Source organism: Cloeon dipterum, chromosome 3 (genome assembly GCF_949628265.1).
Source record: "Cloeon dipterum chromosome 3, ieCloDipt1.1, whole genome shotgun sequence".
Lineage (NCBI taxonomy): Eukaryota > Metazoa > Arthropoda > Insecta > Ephemeroptera > Baetidae > Cloeon > Cloeon dipterum.
In genome coordinates, this window is record NC_088788.1 from 25641334 (window position 1) to 25664350 (window position 23017).

General features: G+C 39.5%; 2 protein-coding genes across 2 annotated transcripts in view; one reads left to right on the plus strand and one right to left on the minus strand.

The window, feature by feature from the left end:
- Positions 1-23017, minus strand: part of LOC135941521 (2-acylglycerol O-acyltransferase 1-like) — a 102788-nt gene that overhangs the window by 17234 nt on the left and 62537 nt on the right. The window lies entirely within an intron of this gene.
- sr (stripe) overlaps positions 11870-23017 on the plus strand; it is a 67476-nt gene continuing 56328 nt past the window's right edge. The window contains exon 1 of the mRNA XM_065482374.1: positions 11870-12033. The gene's annotated coding sequence lies outside the window, so the exon portion shown is untranslated. The remainder of the gene's footprint in view (positions 12034-23017) is intronic.

A 23017-nucleotide genomic window follows, 5' to 3' on the forward strand; every position in this document is an offset into this window, starting at 1 on the left:
ACTACACAATATTTTTGGCCCGCGTGCTAAACTTAGAACTTTTATCTCGCCGCGCGAGACTCAATTTTCCACGTCTTCTAACTGGCGGTCGGATGAATCCAGCTTGTTAAACACTCCTCAAATGCTTCAAATGCCAGCGTTAATTGGCCTAGCTGTGGAAATTTCACATATAAATTGAACAACAGTTTTTTTAAATTTAGAAAATTCTTATAAGAATTTAATTTTCTTTGACGGACAAGCATTATTTCTAGAGTTAGAATTTGATTTATTCCAGAGATATTACAAAACATAATTACTGCGGCTCATTCAACGAGCTATGATCTGCAGTCAGGGTTGGAAAATATGATAATCACACTGGAGCAGCTTCCGAGTGTCGGCGATAATGATACGGTGCAGGGGTGGCCAGCGGGCATCGCGTTGTCGTGTCAAGTGCGCGTTGATCCGAAAAGTACATGCTGACAACGAGTGACACGTGAGGAGAGCTCCAGAAAAGTGTGTGCGCTGATTGCAGGCCGGAGACAAAATTTTCACGCCGAGGGGCTGAATACGTGTTTAACGTATGAAATGTGTATAGTTATAACGAAACGAGAGCAGGTGGGTCCCGCAGCCGCGGAGGAAAAACAATTTCTCGCCGGCTCCCAGAGATAATTCACAAGGGGGGCACGCCTAACCAGCCACTTTTCTCACATCACAAAATTACATCGTGGCGCAATTTGTGAGTGATCGAGATTTATATATTCGTCAAGTCAAGCGGGCCGCATAAAATTTGTGCCTTTTACGCGAGAGAGGAGAGAAAATGGTATGGAAGCGATGAAGTGAGATATTTGAAGTATTCCTCGTCGTTTGCATTTTTTAATATTAAACGAAAGTTTGTGAATAAAATTTAATGCGCAACATTAAAGCAAATTTTAAATTAAATAAACGTACAAATAATATCGTTTCGTATATTTATGAATTTTTTTGCACTATTAAGCATATGATTTTTTCTTATAGCAGGTATTATAGAGTTTTGTTAATTTTTTATTAACAAAAATCTTTTTTTAAAACTGGTGTCTCAGCAAAATTTTTGTCACAGTGTCAAAAGAAACCTTAAAAGAAAGAGAAATTGTGCAGTTCAATTTGTTCTTCAACTTAAACCAATTTTAAGACACGCGATTAAATTGAAGAATGAAGATTAAAAAATCGCTGATGAAGCTTTTTTAATATTTATATTTCGTGTCTATTTAAAATAGAGAGTTAGGTAAGAGAATCTGAAAATAAAATGGGATAATTACCTGCTGCTGCCGAATATAATTATGCAAACAGAATTCCAACGCGGCTACTTTTAAAACACCGATGTGTTACGTCATTAGCAAATGCGTGACGCTGAATTTCAAAAATACTTTCGGCCACCTATTTTAAAGTGAGTCACGCGCCAAGACGAGACTTAGAGCACTTTCGCCGCTTCAAGTCGGCGACTAATTTTAGTTCCAAAACAAACTAACTCTGAAGCGAGATGATTTTTGCGTCCGGCTAATGTTGCTCGTTACGCACAACAACGCGCTGTGGAGCGGACAGAAAAAGAGGAGACAATGCAGCAGCGGCGCGTGCTCCACTCGATTCGGCTCCAAACCTCAGTCCTGCGGTCACGCCACTCGCAACTTTGGAAATCTGACTCTGTTCTTTTCATCGCTGCTGAATCGAACCTCAAATAGTTAGACAATGTTGCATTACACCAGCTTCAAAATTCGAGCTTTTTAAAAATTTGTATATAAAAAGAATCGTTCCATGAATGAGATTTAAATTTATTGAAATGAAATCATATTAACCATAAGGCAAGGAAACACCATTTCTTGAAACAATCCGCTTTTTATTGCATTACTGGTTTTCTGATTTCCTGACAAGAACATTATCATGCATTTATGCTGGAAACACTCAACCTCAACCACAGATGTTTTCCCTCTTTCATTCCGGTCATGTTAATTTTTTCATTTCGTTAATAAAACTGCTGCGAAACTTTGTGAGATAAGTAGCTATAGTAAAATCAAAACAGTGGTGATTTTTAAAATTAATTAATATTTACAAACATTAAATTATCATAAAGCAAAACATTGTGAATTGAATCAGAAAAGCTCGCCAAACCTCTTTTTTAGAAAAATTTTAAGCAAACAGAGTACGCAAAATCAATTCTTATTTAAAGACTTCACTTTTGCTGGACTACACTGTTTCATTTTTTATTACCAAAAATGGTATCTGTTTATTTAAAAAGGCGGAGAAAAAACAAAAGCTAAAGAGGTTTTAAAATGAAAAAATAATATTCAACTTGACCTTGATAGACAACGTTTAATATGATTTTTAAAATTAAACAATTGACGACTGTTTGGATCTAGTCCATTTCTAGAATGGGCTTCCTCCAAGAGGCCCGTGCGCCCATGTTATTCGTTCGCGATGTTATTGGGACACAGATTTTTCGCGAGTAGTTCTCTATCAGGGGGTCGCTTATCTCAATCATAAATCATAAAAAATCACTTAAGCATGTTTAAAAAAGTATAAAAATTACACGATTTATGATATTCCATAACAATTGTAAGCTCAGAAACAATATTCTTAAAATCTCTGCTATAAAATTGTGAAGAAAATAAAACATATTTCATCCTTGACTCCCGTCTTAAGTCTAAAATTATAGCAATCAACACGCCTTTAAATCTTGAAAACAAAATTTTCGGAGAAACATGTTCAATTATTCTTCTTTCAAGGAAACGTGGCCAGTCTTTCATTGATAATGATTTACATAGAAGATGCATAAAGATTTAAAACACCCTTTTTATACCATATTTGGATGGCTTTTTAATCTTCCCGAAGCGTCCGTTCTCACTTAGCGTCTCGCGAACCAATAATTATCGATGTACGTGTATTTATCAAGATGCCGCGCGTTTAAAACACACAAATACTTTCCCGTATCGACGGCGGGAATCACGAGCAAAGCGAGGAAACAGAACTCGCACCCCGAGCCAGTTTTCCAGCGCAGAAAAAGAAAACGAACGCGGCCATAATTTCAACGGGCAAGCGAGATTCCATAAGAAAATTATTATTTTCGCTTAAGGGCGAGGGTGTTGGTCGCGCGGCCACATAATTTATTTACTTCATTTGATAGTTTTATTATTCAGAGAGCGCCGGTCGAGCAAGCGAGCAAGCAAGAAACCTGTGCGGAGAGAATAACAAAAAAGATTTAGTAAAAAGCGAGCCTCTCGCGGGGAACGAAGAAAAATAAGGATAAAAAATGTTAAGGCGGTGGCTAACAAGGGTCTGGCCGCTGCACCTGTTCCTTCGGCCGCATCGTCGCCGGCCTAGGCGGCCGAATCGGCGCCGGCCACCGCCACAGGCCGACCGGCGCCGTCGAAACGAGCCCGTCGGTGCCTGACGCGGCGCCGTGGCGCCGCCCGGCGCCGCGGAACGGCCTGATTTTGCACCACCAGTGGACTCTGCCGCGTCCGGTGCGCATTATATACTCTCTAGATTTGAAATACGAAGACAACACCCTTTCAGCCGGCCGTCCATCGCATCCTAATAAAACGAGGAGAAATTTCCGCTCCTGCATTGCGTTCGCCGCCGCCGCGCGTGTTCTTTTTTTTCCCAGTGCTGTCGTGTGTGTGTACGTTGTTTTCTCTCGTCCAGTATGAACCGGCCGGACCATTATGAATTTGTAACGGTTGCTTCAGGGTGGAGTTCACTCGTTCAAATTCACCCATTTCACGGCGGCTTCTCTAATGAACATTGAGGTCAAATTGTTGATAGAAAAAATCTGGCCTCAAGAGAATACGTTTAAATCAATTTTTAATAAACGAGAGAGGGATTCATTTTGGTTTAGTTTTATAATAATTTTTGTATTTACAAAAATTTTGCAATTGTTTAGAGCACCTGCTTTAAAGTTAATTATAAAAAATTGCTATAAACTAACCTACACTTGCGGTAGTTATTTTCTAACATGATGAAATTTTCCAACTTAGCATGTTTCACCTACTCTCAGAATAATTCATTCATGAAACCATTCGAGGTGTATTAGTTTGTTTAGGGTAAAGTTGATATAGATTTAACTATAAATATAATTGTAAATACCCCATAGCAGTGTGTAAATCGGAAAATTTGTCGCGGAACAAGGAAAATATTGACGTGTTCCGTGTACTTCATTTAAGCGATAGACAAAAAATTCCTGTTATGTCAAAATATGCTTTATGTAACACGCTAGCAATTTGCCCAAGCTTAATTTCCACTGCCTTCTTGATGAGGTTTCCTTTTATAATGCACAGTTGACGACGCTTTTTTTGTAAAGGGCATGTATATTTAAATCATTTTGAAATCTTTCGATTGTTTTGTGGGTGAAGTTTTTAATTTGAATTTATAAGGAAGTAATTTCGAAACACTTTTGCGACCTGTGCATGACACATTGCTTTTGTTGCTAAAATATGTTTAATGTGCGCTGCTCGGTGCCTCGATGGTTTTTTGCATTGTGTGTGTAATTTATGATCGCCAGGGCAAATGGGCCTTTACATAATATTTATTTACCTGCTGAGCATTTAAGAGGCGAACCTTTCTTGGGTTTAATGACGCGTTTGTTTTGTTTCGCTCGCCGAGCCGCGGTGTTTTAATAAAGAGAGAGAGAGAGAGAAAGGAAAAGGAACAAAATTCGTGCTCTACTAGCTTTGCGGCCGCGGGCCAAAATCAAGGTGGGCATTTTGATGAATTAGCCCAAAAGCCAAGCGAAATAATAATGAGCAGCAATTAAGGACGGGTGAAATCCATAACTCTGTTCTTGCCCCAAGGTCATTTATCTGGGGAGAAAATAATTAGACAGTTCGCTACAACGCTATCAAACTTCAAATACGTCAATTTTCTTAATTGAGAGTTTTTGTTGACCCAATAAGCAGATGCCTTTTAGAATTTTTATTTTAATATTTTTTTAATGCATTTTCATGCTTTTCACAGATGGATGAGAAATTGGAAGTCGAGCTGATATTATACTTTTCATCCTTGTCTTTTCTCCAAAAATATTAATTTTTAATGCAAACAATAATCAAATATGCATTCTATATCAGTCGATTCATGGGAACCTATTTCAAGAAATGGATCAATGAAACCGTGCAGAATAATAATACACGTTGCATGATCCAGTTTTGGCCTGAAAGAACGGGTTGATTGGTGTGACGAGCAGATTTACATATCAAACGCGTGCCTTGCATCAATTTTGAACACAGCGGGCAGGTGAAAGCGGCTGTTTAATTATACGACTTGCACGCACTTCTCGTCAAATGCCAGAGCAGCGTAATTTGAGTGAGTGCCGGCTGGGGCATAAAATGATTTTCATCAATGAAAAGCCTGCTATGTGCGCACGGAGAGCGACAAGGAGAAGGAGGAGTGCAAAAATGAATGGATGGCAGGCGAGTAAAGGATTGTCCTTCAAAAAGAGGCACTGGGCACTCCTTGTTTCACATTTCCATTCATGTAAAATACTTTATAGGAAAGAAGCGAGTTGTTGGTTACCACTCCCTCCGCGAGCGAGCTGAGAGAGCGAGCGAGTCGAGACACATCCTGTCTCGCCTTGCCTCCGCGCGTAGATTACTTCTTTATTGAGAAATTCATTCAAATATTCTCTCTCTGCACCGTAAAGCATCAATGGAGCAGCCGTGGAGAGTGCCGCTCTGCTAGACTCGAGAATTATTGGCCTTATCTGCATCTCTGAGACGCATTTCATTCTCTCTCCCGAACATCTGTGTGCTGTGCGCGCCGTTTGTTCGCCACGATCTCTCGAAAGAGCAGGCGTTTAATTGAAAAACCATTCTCTCCCCATCGCCTGCTCGAAATTTAATACGGCTATTCGTTTTGATGTTTGATCAGCGTGTTTTATGAAAGGAACATAGGTATAATTCTTTTTTCTGTGATATCTTGTTGAAGAATAAAAAATGATGAGACAGTCTTAACTCCAGCAGTGCTATCTTTTTAAAAATAATTTATCTCAACCAAACCAGAAAAAATTGCACAACAATGAATCCAGATGTTAGAAATGCTTGAACCACTAATTTTCTGTTCTTTTATAATGTTTTAGCTATATAGTCAAATTTCTTTTCTGTATGAAGTAACTGTAACGACCAATCTTCACTGAAAATTGATTTTTCTATGATATAAAAATAATTAATCATTGCGTAAACAGAATTCAACCAAAATCAAAGCAGGGGATTGAACTTTTGAACACAAATATACAAAAATGAAACAGAGGCGATGATTTGAAAACTTCATTGGTAAAATGGGATAATGAGATAACAATATAAAAAAGACCCAATGCAAAAGGCCATATTTAAGTTGTCTATATATAGCTTGAAATTTAATAATGCATTGAAGGCACAAAAATTCATTCATGAATTCATGAAAGGTAGCAATTTTCAACGCTATATACGCGTATTGAAAATAATTATTTCTTCTATACGAAGTTCACCATTTTAGATTGTTTTTTGCGAGAGGATTAAAATGTTCTATCAAATCAATTAGTGCGTTAACGTGGGTGTGGCGCGTGGGATTCAACATCAATTGTGATAAAATACACTTTCACTGCAAAATCATGTTTCGCCGTTATCATTGCGAATTTTGCACAGGGCCCACGCGTTTCCGAATTAAACCGCACAAAGCCAACGCGAAAATGCTCGCCGGAATCGGATTGCGGGACTGTAATCCACGAAATGCACCAATGGGGCCCTCGGCGAAATGTAAGTGCGAAGAAGCGAGCAGAGAAGAAGAAGAAGAAGCAAAGCCGCGACTCTGCTCTCGTCGGCTCTCGTATGAATATTGATGAGGCTGCACTGGTTATTCTGGTATATAACAATTACATAGCGTGTGTAGTATGTACTCTCTCGCGTGTGTGCAGCTCCACCCTGGCAGCAGCCACCATAAGTCAGGTCACATGACCCTGAGGGAGTGCCTTTTGTCAGGCGCATTCGTTCGTTATTTAGCATCTCGCGCGCGCGCTCCGAACAGCAATCAAGTCATCCGGACTGAACGAACCAGCGGTTTCGTTGTTTACCGTCTGCCAAACAATTATTATTGCGACCGCGCGGCGACATCCACGCCGCAGATTAAACGCAATTAAGTGCTCGCGATAACAGCGCGCAGTTCTGTGTCGCTTTTATCCTCTGAGATGCATTCCTTGACGCGGCGGCGACCGGCAGCGCTTGACACTCGCCTCTTGCCTTGCCTCGCTGGGACCGTCCCTTTTATAATTGGACGCCTGTCAACTTTTCCTGACAAGCCGAATTTCTGTTCTCTCACATTGGAATGCACGAGCAATTAAAATCACGCCCCATCTTCAACGCCATTTGCGGAATTCTAGGTATTTGGCAGTCAATGAAATTATTAAATTTCTAAATAATATTTTTTACTCTCTTTTGTAATGTGTAGCTGTTCCTATTTCAGTGAGAGATGAAGATTACTACAAGTTGGTTTGAATATTAAAATGCAAATTAAAAACTAATAAGATGGCTAATTTTATATTAAAAAAGTAATACATACATATTGGGCTAAAATAATTTTTCCGATATGGTAAGGTTAGTTATACATGGCAATATTTAGACATTCATTGTCATTTACTGTTTTTCTCCTTAGGACATAAGTCCAGCAAAGAGAGTGTTATAATAACTGTCTCAACTTTTCATAATGAGAAAAAACCTGCTTCTTTCAGTAATTCGTATTAGTTAAAATTTAGTTTTAGAACATTTTCTCACAGGAACTATGCTTCCTTTGTTCCAAAATGAGTATTTCATAATATTCTGCTTTTCTGTTAAAAAGGTTATCCATATCTCCATTCTTAATTTATTTATTTTAAAATTTGTCTGTGTGACTTTCAGAAAGAAATAATGTATGGAAATAACTACAAAAATAAAACACCTTTTAATTGCAATACCTAGTTTACTCCGATTACAATATTTTTAAATTTGAAATAGATGGAAAAATATATCTATAACCAATGTGATGCATTGCGGTGTTTATTAAATCGCACTTTAGAATCAATGGAAATCATTGAAGCTTTTATTGCGAAAATCCCTTCTTTCGCAAATAAAATTACAACCTTATTATTTCCCTTGAAAGTGTTTGAAAGGACGCACATCGGTATCAACAGCTCCGTTTCCCTATTCAAACTACGAGGAAAAACGAAGGTGAGCTGAAAAACACCTCGACTCCGGCACTCAGGCACTGTGATCGATCTGCAGCTCAAATCTCACAATCAGCGCTGGCAGAGTGTTGATTTCAACGAAGCACTAATAATTGCGTCATCTGATGTGCGGTAAAAATAAAACTCTTCGATTGCAATCGAAAGGCCACGTGGCACTCGAGCAGAGAGTATTTCGTTCTAACCATTCATTATAAACTAATCAGTGAGCCTTGGCGCGCAAGAGGCGGTAGCTGTTAGAGGCGGGCTCTTAATCGCTCGATCAAACAGAAAACGACTTGCGGCTGTGAATGGAAATTAAAAAATTATACAAGCGTGGGCAAATTGAAGAGTAAATAATATTATATGCGCTCTAATGCCTACCATTATGGTCATACAAATGGAACGATAATTTTTCCAACTCAATATAAAACTGACGTTTAAATGATACATGTTACGTGAAGTGCATACCGAGCTTGAAAAACTCACTTCTTGCTCAGTGCATGTACTATTATTAGATATTTACATCTGTCACGGCATTAATTGAGATCCAGAAATTACAGATTATAATTTTAAAGTTAAATTATGGAAAGAGAAACAGGTTAATTCATGGCTGTTATTCAATAGAAGTCATTTCTTTTCCATCCTTCATTTTCCGACATTTTTTCCTTTTCATATACATTTAGGCTTCTGAGAAACCCATGAATGAATGATTTATCCCCCGTTTTCCCTGCGGCACTGACAAAAGCAGGCGACGCTCATTGTGCTGGCGCTGGTGCCAAAAGGTGCAGGATGCCTTGCGCAAGTTTTGAGCTACAAATTTTGTGATTTTTGGCTAGAAACCACGAAAAATATCTGTGAACAATCCAGATATTTCAAAATTCCATCTATTGTTTATTTCCATCTAAAGATTAGGTTATAAATGCATATCTCAGATGAAAACGCGTTGTTCTCATTTCAAACAAAGATAAAGTTTGGTTCTTCTCTTTAAATTTATTGCAGGAAACGATTTTTAACTTATTTTTCCTTGCAAATTGAAGCACTCCTCAAATGTTGGATTAAGCCCTCTTCGCTCAGAATTGTTGTGAAACATCGACTCTCGAGAGAGAAATACTGCAGGAGAGCCCCACTTCAAGCAGATAAGTGAAAATCCGCGTTTGGACTGGATAGGCGGCGCGGTGCGAACGCAATCCAAAAATAAGTTGAACCCCAGCAGCAGGCAAATGCATGAATAATTGTTTCCTGTGCTCAGGGAGCAGATGTAACTATGGCAATGCATTTTGCGTCACCGGCCGTGCTGATTTTTGAGGCCTCGACGTGTGAGAGTGTGTATTTCGGGCCGCTTTTCCTCTCTCATTACTTGACGCAGATGCAACGCTGAGAACGGGCCCGGCCACCGTTATTTCGGCTCCAGTTGCCATAGAGAGAGCGAGCATGACCGCGTCACCTGCCTCCCTCGGCTTTGTTTGCTCGTCCCCCGATCAATTGCATCCCAGCCCCGAAATACGGGCTCCGTGCGCTCCACTTTGCGTCATCATTCGTGTGCGTAATCAGATCATCGCAAGAGCGTCCGTCCGTCGTTTGTTTTCCGCTCCACCTTTGTCTATGTCCGCGCGCCGATTTGTTTTCGGCCCCGCGCACGGTGTCGCAAAGTTCTTCGCGCTTCGATTCGCCTTTTTCCCCATCTACGGTTGTCGCAATTCGGCAGGTGCAAATGATTTGTTTTTCAAAAATCCTCACGCCTTGCGTCACAATCGGTTTTTCGTAATTTCTACAGATACTTTGTCAAAATCAGCTCGTGAATTGCTTCACTCTCTTCCGATCGAGTCTTGTAGAATTTTGAGGATTTTGATACGCACAGAATGTGTCTCCAACAGATAAATAGACTAACGTAACAAGTGTCTGAGCAGTGCTTCCAATGCATGTGCTACCGTCTATGGAGCAATCTGTCACCAATTTTGTAAAACGAGAATTCTAAGCAAGTTTAAACAAAAACTACCAAATATTTTTTTTATCAGCACATTGAACTGACCAACTGATTTTAACTTCTGTTAACGCAGTTGTTAATTTTGTTTTCTCGTTTCTTTTAGATGTGGGATATAAGGGGGAAAATTGCCCTGCTGATCACATTAAAAATAATTTTGAATCTTAATAGTTAAAATTTCTGTAGATAAATCAGAAACAAATGGAACGCACTTTAATGATTGTACAATGATGGCGCAGTAAAAATGATAGAAAAATAATTTAAGTAAATTTGGTTGTTTTGAAACACTGCAAATATCCGCATAAATGTCAAAATTTAGTTTTTACTTTCGGTTTAGATTCAGAACTGTCATGAGTTCCCCTTAAAATGAATTCAAATGAAAGAAAATAACAGAAGGCATACCTTTTCAAACTCCTGACTGGAGGTTTTATTCAAATGATAGTATCAATTAATAACCTCCAAAATCTTTTAAAACAGTTTCTTTCTAATCATTCCAAATCTTTTGAAGCTGCCAAGATCAAATAAGAGAAAACAGATTTTGCCAAGTCCAAAAATTTATTTTTCTACCCTCCATTTGAGCTCGGTGGAGTTTGGATGAAATCTAACGCCAAACAGCTGAATATGGGGGTAGGCAAATCTTTCCACTCGTCTGTTGCACTGGCTGCATAACTTTCTACACCCACAGGGGTTACCACGTAATTGATCGCTGCTTGGAAAAATACACAACGAAGTCCCCAAATGCAGAAAACATTAAATCTGTGTGTTTTGGGTCAGAATAATTTTAAGAAAAAGTCTTGTCGTGTGTGCTCCTTTTGCAGTGCAGTAGACACTGCTAAGAGTTGTTCATTTCTTAGTTTCAAAATTGTTATATTCAATGTAGTAAAATAAAAATGTTTCCTTTTGCCCAGTCCAGTATGTTGAGGTACAGTTGACTTAGGAGGGGATTCAAAGTGGATTCTTTTAATTTGATGTGATGCATCGGTAAAATTATATTTTCTTTGAAAAATCGAAGAAAAATTTCTGTCTACTATGCAATGAACTGCGGAAATTAAAAAAAACCTAATTAATATGTTAAAAATGCTGGGTTAAATGGTCCTAACTCCTAAATTGTAATCGGTTATTTCGTGCGCAATAACTATATAACTTTGTAAGAAGTGTTGTTTTTTTGTGTTGTGATATAAAAACATTAAATTGATTTTGCTTTGCACGTGTCTGCTGCTCACCCTTGTAGTTTTGTCATTTAATCGTGCAATGTTCCCCATCATTTGACTACCAGTAAAAATATAAACAACTCAACACTAATAAATTAGAAAAACATCAACAGACAGACAAAATTTTATGATCTTCCGTTGCCCTTATTCTAAAAAAACTTCTCTTACAGGCATATATTACTAGAATGCATTTATCCGATCTCAGACAAAATTCAAAGCTCTCCAAAAAAGGAGACGTGTTCCACACCAAAACGTCAGTCGGCCTGGAGCGAGTGAGAATCAAAACAATGCGGTCCGAGCGACGGGTCCACTTTCCGAAAAGTCGAAATTGGGCGAGTAAAAAGTCGGTGGTGCGCGGCGGTGGCGTCGGCGGCGACGGCGGCCGACTCTCCTGCACTTTTCATTAGCCGTGGGTCCTCCTACACACTCGTGCAAGCCACGTGGTCGAAGGCGGAGTCAGCCGAGAGGCAGGCAGCCGAGCCGCGTTGCCTCAGTTTATGAAGCAGCGCGCTGCTCCGTGCAACTTTTTTTGGATTTAATTTCAATAATCGCGGCTGACGAGCCGTCAACTCGCGATTGATAGATGGACCAGCTATTAATTTGTGAGTGTACAAGAGTGGGCGTGGTGCTGCTCGTCGCCGGCCGTCTGCAGCAGTAACAAACGCCAGGTAAGCCACCGCACACCTTTCCTCTCTCTCTCTCTCTCTCTCTCTCTCTCTCTTTCTCCGCACGCACGCATTATATGTTATAGTGTAATTTGTTATCCGGCCGCTGAGACGCGAGATTTCCTCTCGATACAAGCGCGGACAGATTGAATAAATGACCTTTCTGCTTGGCACGCTCGCTCGCGAGTGCATCTCGCGCGGTCCGACTCCCTGCCGACTCAATATCCAAATTCGGAAAAGATGGGCTCCAGTGTCGCGCTAGGAGGTGTGTTTCCACCATGTCAAAGGACTTGCCGCTGAGTTAGCCGAGAAACCTGATCGCGAATTAAGATTTCAGGCCTGCAGGTGCTTTCCACAACTGGAGCTGCCCTCGAATTTGTCGCATGACAGCAGGATTCCCGAGATTTGCCCAAGATTTCAAATGTGCCAGATAGAAATTAAGATACTAACAGTTGAGCTTGGGTTTTAAATTACCAATAAACCCCTTTAGTTGATGAAATAAAATTTATAATTCTAAATTCATAGCACCACGTCGTGTTTCAGAATTTATAAATGCAAGAAGAATTTGCTTTTTGCTCTCTGTATTTTCATTTCATCCATCCAAGCCTTAAAAAGAGTTCATTTTGGAGCTCCCGCCAATTTCATGGTTCTCCTTTTTAAAACAATTCTTGCAAAGTCTCCAGAAGACTGTCAAATTGCCTGTTATTTCGCAAGCTTTACAAAATGATACAAGTATATACCCTCTGACGTCTAACAATAGTTTTTAGATATTATGTGCTTTCTTTCTACTACAAAATTATTTTTCTAATATTTAACGGATATGTAATGATTCTTTTTTATTGGAAAAAATAATATTTTATTTGAAACTCTATAAGAAATTTTCTTCGTCAAGTGTATGGTGTGTTACCCACGAGATCGGCTGTGATTGAATACAGCTTAAATAGATTAGGTGAGATCCACAATCCACACCCACTCTGTTTCGTTGGAAGTCTCAATTTATCAAAATGTTAGCAAATAAGTTTTGGCAAGCGTTGCCATGCCCATTTTTGGGAATCAAACTTTCGAACCAAAAGTTAACTATCACAAAGTCATGGGAACGAATTTGCACTAGAAACACACATTCCAAATAAACACTCAAGTTGGCAGCAGGGTTAGCCGCGTGTCTGAATCACGCCGAGTTGGTCCGCCTATTTCGGAACGCTCATTTGCGGTCCTCGCGTCCATTTTTAAGTGGCTAACTGACACACTGGCGAACTCTGTGAAGCCTTCGGAGCAGCGAAAATTGCGCGTACACCGACCTGAATCGGACTTTGGAATTCGCAAATCGCAGAATTAGTGTCATTAAATTTGCATGCTGGGTTGGGCCAAGGTTTTGATTTACAACGTTCCTCTGACCGCGTTCGCAAACGTGACAATGTAATAATAAATTTCGTATTAACGAAGCCCAGCTCTCATTGAAATATTATCTGATTTTGTACTTTTTGTGCTTGAACACGATGTAAAATATAGCCGCATTATCTTGCAATCTAAACTCGTGTCACGTATACCTGTTTGAGATTTTCCCTTCTTGGCAAGGTGCCACCTGTAAACGCAAGGGTTGGAATATATATTTTAAACGGAGATGGAAATCCTCGAGTGAAGGAGTTGAATTAACAAATTGCACAGCCGAACGATAAATAAACTCAATTTGAAACGTATTTCATCTGCATTGACTGTTGGGTAAATATTCTTTGAATTTATGAGCAGGAAATTCAAAATTCCTATCTACAATATATCCTTAATTACAACTATTGCAAGCCAGTTATTTTCATAGTGTAATTTAAGCTAACGAACGGCTCAGCTTTGCGTTGATTTAATCAGGGCGGCATTTTGAGAAAAAATTTCACTAATAGCTTTCCATCCTGATTAATTCCGAGCCATTCGTCAATATAATTTCATAAAATTACCTGCCTGTTTTGTGTTATTAAATAAAAGTTCTATAGTTTGTAAAAAGACTATAAGCTGTCATATTTTTTTGCAAAATATTTTATATCTAAACCAACACACTATGAATAATTTATCTTCCAAATATTTATCCCCTGTCAAATCATAAATCTATTGATGGATTTTTTGTATCATATAGTTTCAAAATTTTAGACATTCTATTGTTGATGAAAGAGAAACTTTTGCAGCCTGAAAATTATAAAAAAATCGTGTGCCCAGCAAGAAGGACGTGAGCTGCGAGCTAAACTGTCGCATGTTGCACAATCTTCAGCGAATTTGAAGTCGCGGCTTGCCAAGAGGTGATGCATCTCTCCGCGAGGCGGGGGAGACGCGAACAGAGTCTATCGAAAAGAGATTAATAATCGTGAATCGAAGCGTTGACAATGATGGTGCCTATTTTGAAAGATGAATGGAATATTGTTTACAAGTCGAGCTGACAGGCGTACATGTTTCGCCTGTCAAAATGCTCCTCATTGACTGCATGCGAGAGAATTAACATTATACACTCTCTCGCGCGACTCTATCAGATATTATAAAACACAGTGTGTGCCCGTCGGCGATTCGTACACGTATGTATAGATATAAATATGCGCGCGGCCGCGTAGTGTTTGCATGGCTCATTGAGTAAGTCCGCCGGCAACAAAAAGTAATTGACGCGCAAATAAGCTCTCAATTTGCGTTATCGGCGCGCTCGAAGCGACTGCCAAGACGCGCCTTCGCGGATCTATCATCTTCAGCCGACAATTGGGTGACACTTTGGCAAATTGGCCGCACTCACTAGCGCCAGATCAAAGAGAATTTCGAGAATTTCATGCAGAGCATTTTTTGTCCCTTCAGACCATGTCGATATAATTTAACATTTGCGTTTCCACCTTCTTAAAACATTTGGCAGATAATACTATATTAATAATGAAAGCTGTGACGTTTTTGATAAAGCATTGGGGTAGAAACGGGAATAAATTTGATCGAGAAAATTAAATTAATGACAGCTTAGCGACTGAGTATGATAGAAATTATTTTGAGAAGATTAATCATAATTGACCTATGATAAAACAATAATTTTATTGCACTTCAAGAGGTGAAGTAAAATATTGCGCAGTTGAGTGTCAAGTTTGCAGTTTAATTTTGTAAAATGCGATTATTTGCATTTTTATAATCATATTGAATTAAACTATGTCAGTGCACAAAGGTTACAAGGCTCTATTAGAAGGTGAAACACGTCAGCGGATGAATTCAAATCACCAACCCACAAGTCAGACGGCCTAGTCAATGTGACAATTAATCCATTAATAAGTTTTTAGTTATTGCTGGGTGATTTTACTTAAAAATGCATGTTTAATATAGATTTGTTACAATTTGCCTTTGATTTTCTGGCCTGGTTCAAAGCCTTCAATGCGTTCTCTCAAAGTTCATGGGGTCAATAATTTTGATGGTAATAAATTTCAGGAAATTTAGTGAAAGTTTTTCTAGATTATTGGTCCCAATAGTTATGTCAATAAAGCTGTGAGCGAAGAACATAAAGCTTCCCTTTCCTCTAGTTCAACTTCAAAGTATCAAAACTTTCTTCTTTATTACAATTAATTACAACAAGTTGATTTGCTCACTATCATGTATACACCCATCTCAAAAGAGAGAGAATAAAATGAAATCGCATTCAAACAAAATAGTTTTTCTAACTCTCTTTCCCAGCAGCGTTGTGCATATAAAATGATTTTGCCACTGTCAACTATATTTTTTCTGTCAAAAAGAGAACGAAATTTGATGGAAAATTTGAAGAAATTACTAATTAACTAAATTAGATTAAACCCTGTATATGTTTTGAACCGATGACAAGCTTAGCAGACAATTTGAGTAAAATCACACGTGAAAAGAAATAATTTCACATCGTTTTATAGCTACAAATCTGCTTCCAATAATAAATCAATGTGAAGAAAAGCTTGAATAGATTCACTAAGGTTCCTTCTTGATTAATTTGAGGTAAACACAGTCCTTTAAAAATCAGTCAGCTTTGAACGTATTTTCTGCAGTGTTTACTTTTTGCCATAACAACTCTCTGGACGCATGGAACATAAAAATACTGCACACATGCATGCGGTGAAAAAGCATTTTCAGAGGTGCGCGAGAGAAAAACAAGCCACTGTGTGTGTATTAGTCCAATATGCCCATTCACATTCCCAACTCGGGCTAATGCAGATCTCCTTTTTAAGCCTGGACTCTGTTGGCTGAGAAAAAGAGCAGCACGACGAGCAAAACAAATAAGTTTTAAGTATGCATGCTGTACATCTTTCTGACGGATAAATATAATAGCTTAGTCACGTTGGGGAGTTCGTCATCTCGGTGCGCGGCGCTGCGACTTCTTTTTTTTAACGGTAGCTCTCTTCTTTCGTGGTGTGTGTGTTGAGTCGAGAGAGTATTTCGGTCGCCAAACAAAAGCTACCTGCCGTATCCTCGGAGCTGCCGCGAGAGACTGAATTCCAGGAGCAAAACTGCATCTGCCATAAGGAACGAGGCTGCTTGCTTGTTCTTGCGCGGCTGTAAATTTTGCCGCCGCGCTGCCGAGAGCCGCGGAGAGCCGGGGTAGCCGATGAAAAATCGTCCCTTTCCCTGTCGCCGTCCGATTTATTTCCTTTTTATTATTCCCGTGTTGCACGTCACCGGCGAATAACTCATAAAGTGGAGTCCAGCTGCGGACACGAAAACTCAATTTCGGACCGTGCGCGGTGCGGTGTCCGGCCGGCCGGCTGCCTGGAGCCGCCGAGGAGAGAAAAAGTCTGACTCACGCGCCGGGTACCTGTTGGTGACCCCACGGCTGACCTTCGCGCGCTTCTTCGTCTTCTTTGGTTCTCGTCGCCGTCGTCGCCGCCGCCGCGGCCGAGCTACCGTGTGCACACATTCGCTGGGTGCACGGACCGATTAAAAATAATTGTTTTCCGACCCAATGGCGGCCGACGCAGCAGCAGCAACCTCTCGAGAGAAAAGCGGTTTTTCGACCTGCCGTGCACACTTTGCGGCCAAGGTAAGGCACAGGACTCAAATTCTTAGCCGCAGTTTCTAAAAGAGATGAAACAAAGTCAAAATTGCTTGCTTGCAAAACATTCGACGGTAAAATTCAACAATTTCAGTTCTGTCACGAAAAAAAGGGAGGACGTGAAGAGAATGCATTTAAATAATAGCCATATTGTAAAATTGAAGGAGTTCCAGGCATGTAAGGTTTTAAATTATTCTCTGCGAGCTCGAATTACCTCTACCTCCTGCCATGAATAACACCCCGATTAGCACAGCTGCATCGGGTATTTCACAATTGCAACGTTTGTACAATTCAATGCAAACTGCCGGTCTAAAACTTATATTCAGTTATTTTCATTGGAGATTGCTGTATCCCGGAGAGTTTCGGCTTTTGTTCAATAAAGCGTTCCGCGACGAAGGGTCGGAGCCTGCGTTCCTTGCTTTATTCTAATTTTTAATTTCCCCTTTGGAGGGCGCAAAGTTATGATTATTTTTCAGATTTCTTAATTTATTCGTTGGGGTAAAGCGGAAAGAAATATTTTCAGTGAATAACTTTCATTCGTGTGTGCGGAGCCTTTATGACGAAGAGTAAATTAGCTTTTACCATGAAATAGTAATGCTAAAAAATAAAAAATTTCTAGAACCGCAAAATTGCATTCTGTTCCATTCAATTAAAAGTTAATCTATTGTTGGATCTGGTGTATACTTACGATATTATTTCCGCAAGAGATGATTCCCTATATAGCTACTCTCTTTACGTGAAATGGCACAAAGGAAAGCACCAAATAAAGACCCGCGGTGACAGCAAAGCCGAAAAATCGCCAAGAATAGACAGGGGGCGAGCAGATATTCCTCGTATTCCATGAGCTCTTATTTCAATACACGCAGTTTGTAGAGCCGCAGCAGCAGGAGCGATATCGAAATACAGCCTCGGATTCGAACGAGAGATGGCTTTTCTGTGAATTTCTCGGGATGCTGTATGTGTGTGTGCCAAAGAGTCAATTTGCATATACGCTGGCGCGGATCAAGTTTCGAATTAATTTCCAGCAGCACTCCTCCGAGCTGACCACAACCGACAGCACCGACTTATTTTCTTTTTACTTGTGTGTTGCCTATATATGCTAATGCTGCTCAATGAGTCGGTAAAAGACACTTCAAGTGCACATTACCCAATGTTTGCTCTCGGACGCGCAACAAACTAACGAATTGCATAGATTAGTTTTGTAGTAATTCTATTGAAATATAATTAGCGTAGCCTTTGATTAATTTTTGTAACCCCCTGAAATAAAATATTTGCGCTCATGTAAGAAAAGTTTAGAATTTATGATCCTCTGATTTTGTCCAATTTTTCCAGACAGCTCTTTCGTTCATTGTCTTTCTTCGAGTGAACAACTGAAGCAGATATCCTAAATAATTAACAGGGAATCGGCTCAAATTTGTGCATGTGCACCGGTGGACGTGCGAAACTACTGAATGGCCGAGAACTTTTATGGCGGAGAAGAGAGAACGAGACGCTGCGAGAGAGTTTTTGTGCCGCGCGCGCGTCTTGTCTCCCGAGGAAGATAAACCCACGTACGGTGGGCCCACACTTGTGGGCTGTGCGCACCAATCTTTTATTTGCTTAATTTGAGTACGCACCTCGCAGCGGGACCGTTATTCAAATTTGTCTACTGCGCTGCAATAATAAAAATAATATAATTATAATTGAATGACACACGCGCGCGCGCGCAATAAGAATTAAAAACTCGCGTCACTGTAAATAAACGAAAAAAATTGTTTTGTCCGTTGGACCGTGGCTCGAACCACTTTCGCTCGAAAAGTGCAATTCGGCCGATTAGATTTAAATCATTCCATCAAATTTCCACCAAATTCCTGAAAACCATCTCTGCAGGCATTGTCCAACATACATTTTGTCAGCGTATTTCCAAGAACATTTCACTAGAGAAACATTTTAACCCTTTCAACGTTAAAAGGCTCATCATGTTTTTGAATTGGAAATTTAAAAGCAGTTAAATTAATGTGGCAGATTTTATTATAGAGCTCTCCTACCGCGCCAGAATGATCGGTCTGCCCGAATTTGGAAAAGTAGAAAAATCTCGTGCGTTTAACGTCGAGACATAAATCCAGGCGCACACACAAAAGAAAGGAAAAACACTGCCGGGGCCGCGTATTAACATTAATTTTCCTATTCAAAACCATTTTTCTCAATGCGGCAGGGAACGTGGAAGGCGGTCGCTAACACACGCGCACCGCTCTAAAACACCATCTCATTTTATTGATATCCGAAAGGCGCGGCTGACTAAATTCCAGCGTCATATTATAAGTGGTTTTCTATTACAAATTATTAGGGTAGTGCATTTTAAACTGTCTAAGGCCAGGTAGCGCATTGAAATTATAGCACACCAGACGCCGTTGCGTGTTTTTCAAAGGGACTAAACAGACAATGCTATTATTTTACGTTGTTGTTGAAAATTTGCTAGCCTCTTAATAAAGACCACTGACCCGCAACTTATGTTTCTCTTCAGTATTTAATAATGTTTAATTTTTTAAACACATGTATAAAAAATATAGCTAATATTTGTCAAAAGTTTATAAATTTAATAATAATTTTTTGATTTTTTCTATAATTTATATTTTTAGATTAGTTCAATTTTTTTAGGAACCCTCTTCTGTTGCTTTAAAACCTTAAATATTAATTAAAATAAAGTTTTGTCACTGTCAATAGAGTTCAGATGTCGATAATGAGAATTATCCAGCAAGTCTGTATGATGGCATTAATAATTCATATAATTCACTGACTTCTAAGTTGATCCAATTAATGCATTCTTATCAGGCATTCATTTAGAAACCACCTGTTTGGAATTACCTCGCTGGACTTCCAACGGAGAGTTCCAACGTAGTGTTCAATTTTCCGTTTTAGGCCGCTTCACAACCGCGAGGTTTAATACCAAAACCTCGGACGGTGCGAAATTTCAGCAATTCCAACGCGATTGCAGTTATACCTCAAAACTCGAAAATAAATGGTGGAATTTAGTTACCATCTTTTCACAGAAAAAATATATACGGTTTCAATTACGTTTTAACGCTCATGCGAAATTAATAATGGCCCTTTTAGTCACCTCCATCCAAGAGACATAAATTAATAAAAATATTTTTGGGATGTTACAAAAATTGTAAACATTCAATTCAATTGCAGACGAAATTCATTTGTCAAAAAGTGAGTTTGTGCCATGAATTAGGATTTTAGTGGACATTCAATTCAATTCTTTTTTGTTTCTCCGCAGAAGCCATATATAATATTACACAAATACTTAAAAATCAAGAACATCACAAGAAGAAATTTGTGTTTATGACCAAAGTGAGTTTTTTCTTTTGTTTGGATTGCGATTGTATCCCAGATTTTGATTTTTGTTTAATCAGAATTCAATCAAGTGTGAATAGTAAACTAAATCATTTCAAGCGTGAAGCAGAGCCAAAGGATTTTAGTATTTATTCATTATTCATTCACACAACTTTTTTGGTGATAAACAATGATTCGCGAGCGCGTTGCAATGTTAAGGATCCGAGCGATGTTAGGGGGTCGAGTGAGGGCTGATACGCCTACGTTTTACTCCCTTAAATTTGCATTGAAACTACTGCGAGTCCATTCGGATTTGGGAGGATAGCAAAAGCATTTCGACTCGCTACTTGCTGATTTGCACCTTTCCAGCATGCGTGAATCCATTTCAAGTGACATATATCAATAAAAGACCCCGGTGCGGGGGCAGTAACATGAGCTGGTCCTTTTCTGGACTGGGCTTCCTGGAATGAGGCTAGTGCGCCCATGTAATTCGTCCGCGATGTTATTGGGATGCGGAGTTTTCGTGGGTGGTTTCAGGGGGTCGACCATCTCGAAATAGAACAAACGAGATCAATAAAAAATTGGAAAAATACATGAACAATGGCAAATAACGATAAGCAGTGTAACTGCATGAACGCGCGAACAAAAAATGGAGACAACGATGTCATAATTAAAGTTAATACATTAATTATGGTCACAAAACGCTTTTAAAATTATACCAGAGTGAAATTATGATACATCGCAGTCCGTCAATAAGTAAGATTGCCGTTTCACTATAATCATCATGTCTGAACATACATATTATACAATATTATTTGTTAGTGATAGTTGAGCTCAATTGACTGGAAATATAGAAGGAAAATAAAGTGCCTTATTGATTGCGGTTTGCGGTTGATCGCCATTAGCTCACACACCGCAGGAGGGTGCATTTTCATGCATTGGCCGACTAAACAGGCACGGCGTGGACATTGGTTCGCGTGCTCGCGCGCGTCAGCGGCCGGACGCAGACATAAAAAGCACGACATTTGAATAAATATAAAAAGGTAGTGGAGAAAAAGAGGCTTTGTGCTAAAGAGGAGAGCGCATTGTGGCCGTGTGTGTATTTTATTGCCACCCAGCCGAGAGCAGGCGGGCGGGCGGGCGAGCTGTTAATATGTTGAGCGCGTGACGTCACGCGCGAAGCCACCTGAGCCGCTGGGTGCGGTGGCCGGCGCAACACATGTTCACCACGGCCGCCGTGCCGCCCCCACCGAGGCCCGCAGCCCCCGCGAAATGGCCCCCACGCCACCAGCTGGCCCCAAGCGGGTGGCGGCGCGAAAATCCGGCCGATCGGCGCACCCGGTCGCTGCCAATGGCCGATTTTCGGCCGCCAGCAACCGGCTGTTTGTTTAATTTCATGCCGGCGCTGGCAATGGGAAAATAGTCACCTTACTGCGCCCTTTCGGCTTGGCTGAAAGGGCTTAACTCCTTGAATCGTTCTCAGTTTTGATCGGAAATTGCAACTCTTTGAAAGACCTTAGCATATTAGTCGAAACAAATGCTTTATTTAATTTTTCTCGCTTTTCGAAGACGATCAAGACGATGTGAATTATTCCTCGTCATAAAAATAGCTAAATCTAGAGCAAACGTATCCGAAAAAAATTAATTAGTTTTGTAATTTCGCATATCAAAATATTTTGTCGCCTTGAATATAATTTAGTTTTTGAAGCAACTATAATTGCTACTGAGTTATATGAATATTTCGTGCCATTTTGCGAATTATTGTGAGTACATTAGCATACTGCAGAAAATCACGAGTTTTAAAAATCCTGAAGACGTGTAAACAATGAGTTTTAAATTGTTCTCATGTACTAAAATCTGCTATAAAGTTCAATTTTGCTATAAGTCTTTAATTGGAAGTTACTTGACAGTAAAAACTTACAAACTCAGACTGTACTATTAGTTTATTGTGGAAAGCAGCCGTTACAGTTTTTACTTGATGTAATCCCTGATAAATTCTTCGTGGTATAGCTTGCAGTGAAAAATAATCAGCCTTATTACGAATATTTTTATTTTGTGATTGACAAGATCCGTGAGATTGAAATTATGAATGAGAAAAATTTAAATTAAAGAAAATAAAACCCTGAAACATAGCATTTCCAAATAACCTTGGTGTTAATGATCTCATTTTGAAGGGTAGCACATTTTAAGCATTGGTAGAAACTTCCATACATTAAAGACATGATTTGAAATTTCCATCTTTTGGAATTGAACAATAAAACAACATTTCGATCCGCCTTGTTAATGCCAGGCTCCAAACTTTATTTTCGATTAAATTCTTTTTCAATAACCACTTTAGATCAAACGATAAAGAAGAAAAATTTAATATTATTATTACATTATTACTTATTTTATTTCTTAATTGAAGCAATTTGTAGTTCACTAAATATCGTCAAGAATAGCTCCGTGGAGGCGAATTTATAAACAGAAGGGCCGTGGTTTGTTAAATACACGAAAACACTGTGTGTTAAAATCCAGGAGTCACAAATCTTATTGGAGCAAGACTATTTTTCACAACCCCGGGGCCGCCTTCTGTCTCGGCGCTGGAAATTCAATGCATTATTGTGGAGAACGAGAAGGAGGACGCTCTCAACAAATTGTTGTCGCGAGTTTTTTATG